Source organism: Rhinolophus ferrumequinum, chromosome 20 (assembly GCF_004115265.2).
Source record: "Rhinolophus ferrumequinum isolate MPI-CBG mRhiFer1 chromosome 20, mRhiFer1_v1.p, whole genome shotgun sequence".
In the NCBI taxonomy this organism is placed as follows: Eukaryota; Metazoa; Chordata; class Mammalia; order Chiroptera; family Rhinolophidae; genus Rhinolophus; species Rhinolophus ferrumequinum.
Window position 1 is genome coordinate 14,600,438 of NC_046303.1, and position 4,822 is coordinate 14,605,259.

At 37.8% G+C, this 4,822-nt stretch overlaps 1 pseudogene; it reads right to left on the reverse strand.

The window, feature by feature from the left end:
- Positions 1-3,290: 3,290 nt before the first annotated feature.
- Positions 3,291-4,586, reverse strand: LOC117012512 (60S ribosomal protein L4-like; annotated as a pseudogene).
- Between the last annotated feature and the right edge of the window lie 236 nt (positions 4,587-4,822).

The window sequence follows — 4,822 nt, forward strand, 5'->3', positions numbered from 1 at the left end:
GTTATTTGTATGTCGTGAACATAAATAACTAAATGTATTCCAAAGTCTTGCTGGAAATTAGTTAAATGTGTTTCCCGATGGCTACACAACGAATTTAGTGACTATCTGTAGAACTATTTTTACTTGGATCCTAATTACTAGTGAGTAAACTATTTAAGGACTGAAACAGAGAAGAGATGTTTATTTGTAGTAAATAGAAGGCCTCATCAATACTGCTTTGTGTTTGTTCATCATTTATACCTTTTGTGGCAGAGGGGATGATACCTTACCTTAGGTAACTCAAGGGACAGCCTGAGTGATTAATCATGAAAATATTGGATTTAGTAAAGGGGTATTAATATGGCAAAGATGAGAAAATTATTGGTGTCCTTATGAAATGTTACTGCAAAAGTTCTTCCGAGGTAGGTGACCTGTTTATGTGCAGTCTCCAAACTAAATGGGTCCCAAATCAGATTCTGTGAAGTATAAACCACATTAAAAATTATATTTGGACTAAAGTCCCTTCTCCTTTCCACGAGAATTACAATTTTGATTAAATCAATGCTGAACAATATTACTTTTTCTTCCTAGCTGTGGTGTGTCTAGAAATGGTTTGTGACAGAAAGTCTTTTTATAGCTTTGCTTTCAACATGCATTTACGTTTTAATGATACATTCTCCGCCAGTAAAAATGTAATTGTAGCACACAGAAAATCAAGCATTTTAAACTTTCTGAGTATATTTAAACTGTCAACAGTGTGCTGTCTGACATACAACATTACTCTGCTTCCGCCTTTAATGGCTAGGTTGTTTTCTAAAGACCGTCTAATGACACGAGACTCCTGAATCCTGTCGTACCATGTGAACTAAGAATGACCTGAGTGGCCAGGGATCCTTTGGCCATCTGTCATTGAGAGCCATATTGATCTGGAGATGGTGGCGGAGGGTACTGTGTACCGAGGGAATGGCAGTTTGCTGAGGTGATGATAACCATCACTGATACCTTTGTGATGGGCTTGATTTCTCCTTGTCTCGTCCCCATCTCTGGAACCCTTGGGCAGTAAGTAACCTGGTGTTAAAAGTACACTTCTAGGTCAAAAGGGTACATCAGTTCTCATATGTTATGCTCTTAGCATCAGCCTTTAGCATGTCTAAATACAAAAAAGAGCTGCTTCTTTTAAGTTTTTATTTTGAAAACTTTAAAAGCATACAGGAATGTATGGCCTCCACCTAGATTCACTAACTGTTAAGATTTTGGCTTATTGCCTTTAGCTATTGAAACATTCCAGGTAAAGTTTCAGATAGCATGACAGTTCAATCCTATATACTTCAGCAAATGCTTCCTAAAAGTAAAGAAATTTCCCTACCTATCCACAATATCATTATTACACCTAAGAAAATTAACAATAATTCTCAAATATCATCTAATAGCCTATCTATATTCAGATTTCTCCATTTCCCTCCCCCCAACGCCTATAGTGTGTTTTTCAAACTAGGATCCATTCATAGTTAATGTATTACATCTGATTGTTACAGCTCTTAAGTCAAAAGAACTCCTTTGTAATGTTCAAAAAGCATAGCAAAAGTTAAGAGACAAATTCTGATTTCAGATTCTATTATAGGTGGAAAATAGATAATTAAAGTGTTTTGTTCACACACTCAACCCCCTAAAGTCTAAAGCAATTTAGATTCTAGCTGATGAAATTCTGTCCAAGTTTACCGTTGCAAATTTCAAGTATACAGTACATTTTTATTAACTATAGTCATCATACTGTACATTAGGTCTCCAGAACTTATATATATACATATATATATATATATATATATATATATACACACACACACATATATATATATATAATATATATGTATATATATATTACTAACTAGTCAGGGACAATTGAATGGCCACATTGATGCAATGAATACATTATGAAAATGGTGAAAAGTCATAGTTGCAAGTGACAGATCATCCCAAAAGTAGTGTTTAGTTCTAAAAAGTTGATACATAGTGAGTTTAGTGAGTGTGGTTTAATTTTGTATATAGTGGCAGCAGCCTCATTTGGATTAACAAGTAATTGAGTTTTAACAAGTACAGTAGAATTAGAACATGTGGTAATAAACACAAATATGATAAAATGCGTTTTCCTTTTTTCTTTCTTTCTTTTTTAAATGGTAAGAGAAAAGTTTATTAGAAAAGATAGTACACTCCAAAGAATTAGGAGCGGGCTGAGCACTAAGAAAAGCGGCTCAAGGCCAAAATGTGTTTTCTATATATGGGAATGACATTGGTGTTTCACATGTGGTCTTTCCTTGGCTTCATAAAGATGTTTCTCAGTAGATGACACTCTATGCTTTGTCTTATATATTAAAAAGAGCCCAGTAGAGTGCTGTGTACATATTGGACACTGTAAATGTTAATTGTTGATCATATGCGAGCCTCCTTTTACTTTTTGATGTGATCTCTAGATCACAAAAGAATTATATAATGTGTAAGAGAAATAAACATTGAGAGGACCCAGGAAGATAATATAATTTTTCAGTGGTTATGTGAGTCTACACTGCAATTCAAAACCGTTTCCACTTATTCATACACTCTATTCCACATATGTTTGCTAAGAATTTTTGATGTGCCAGGTGCTGTGTAAAGGCATGACATAAAACAAAACAAAACAAAACCCTTTTATTATGGAAAAATTCAAACATACCCAAAAGTAGAGAGAGCAGTATAATGGATCCCTATGTGCCCTTGATTAGATTATAACATTTTGCCAATCGTGTTTCATCTCTCCTTCCCACTATTTGGGAGGGGCAGAAGTAGAGGAGTATTTTAAAGCAAGTCCCAGATATCATAATATTCATATATATATATATATATATATATATATATACACACACACACACACACACACACACTTCTTTTTGAATTAGACTATGAAGTTTTATGAAGACTATGAAGTTTGGATTTCTAAAATATTTTGACTAGAGATAGATTTGTAACTTTAAAAAATTCAAACCCTATAGTTTATGATTGATCAATATTCATTTAATAAAGATATAGCAAAGTTGAATAGTTTAAAAAAGCATTATGTTTATCTGAGGTATAAAATGATGAAATGTTAATAATAAGCATTTTCATAGAACTCGGATTACAAAGCACTCATCAACACACGGATTTAAATAATGTAGGTCTTAGGTGGTTTTTTTGGTTTTGTTTTTCTTTCATGTTTTTCACTGCCTCTTTGATCAGGTTTTTATTCAAAATTAGCTGTTTAAAGTGATTTGACCTTTATGGAATAAACAAACTTCAGTTTATGCAACAGGCTTCTTTTCTTCAGTGATGAGTTTCTTTTCTGTGGGCTTCTTCTCAGCTGGTGGTTTCTTAGGAGCTGTAGCCTTTTTTCCCCCTAAGGCTTCTTCTGCTTTGTAATTCCAACAGCCTTCTTTCCTGGCTTCCCTACCGCTGGCTCCTTGCCTGGAACCCTATTCTCATCTGATGTGGCTTCTACCGCTGCTGCAGCATTATTCCCTGGAGCTGGTGGTTCTTGGCCTGGCAAAGCATGGTGTTCTGGCACATGGTCTTTGCATGTGGGTTTAGCTTCAAGATGATTCTCAGGTTTTTCAGTGGATTCTTCTTCAGGACTCTGCGATGAATCTTCTTATGTAGTGCTCAGAGGGCTCTTTGGACCTCTGGGCTTTTCAAGAATCGGCTCAGATTTGTATTGAGCATCTTGTGCATGGGAAGGTCGTAGTTACTGTTGAGGGAGGCAACTTTACACCAAATGACACACAGACCATCTAACTTGTGGAAAGTACTGTCAGCCCACAGAAATGGCTGAAACGGCCCACATGCCCACCAGGACCAAATTTCAAAATGTTCGGTTTGCTTACGTTAAGCAGAGTAGTTTCAGGGGTGTTTCCGAAGGCTCCGATGATGCCATCGTCCTCATTATAGATGATGCAAGGTCCCCTGCACTGTATACGATGTTGGTTTCTCATTTTGCCCTTGCCAGCTCTCATTCGCTGAGAGGCGTAGACCTTTTTGGTATCATTCCAGGCCTTAAGTTTCTTAAGAAGCAAAATAGCCTCCTTGGTCTTCCGATAGCCTTCAACTTTGTCTTCATTCACTAAAGGAGGTTCAGGAACTTCCTCAATACGATGGCCTTTAGACATGACTAGTACTGGGAAGGCCGAGGCCGCCAGGGCAGAGCAGATGGCATATCGCTTCTGCGTTGTGTTCACTCTGTGGTGCCAATGGTGCCAGGTTTTGGTTGGTGCAAACGTGCAGCCTCCACGACACATTTTGCCAAAAGCACCCTGGCTAGAACAATGAGTCCCACCACCTTGAACTCTGGGAATCGCAGAACAGCTCTGCTAGGACCCACGACCCAGCACTGGCTTGATGACCTGCTAGGCCATTGATAGCACAGGGCTGTCTATTGTTTCTGCCCAAGTTGGTGTGAACAAAGTTCACAATATCTGATTGAATGGAGCTGTGAACACAGCAGGCAAAGAGTCATTTTTGCCAGATGATCCTCCCTTTTCGGAGTATGCTGATATCAGTGGACGAGCACACGCCATTGTGGGGACAGGAGATGGCCACGCTCCCCTGAGGCTTATGGTTCTGATGAGGGTATTTGTGTGTATGTGCGTGTGTGTGTATGTGTGTGTGTGTGTGTGTGTGTGTGTGTAGAGAACAGCATTAAATTTAAGACACACACACACACCAATGGGGAAACAGTCTGTAAGTCTTTCACTCACACATTCTTCTCTGCAAAGTCTAGGAATAGTAGTAATGCAGGATTCCTATATAGTTGATTACTTTCTGATGAATTTATGATCCA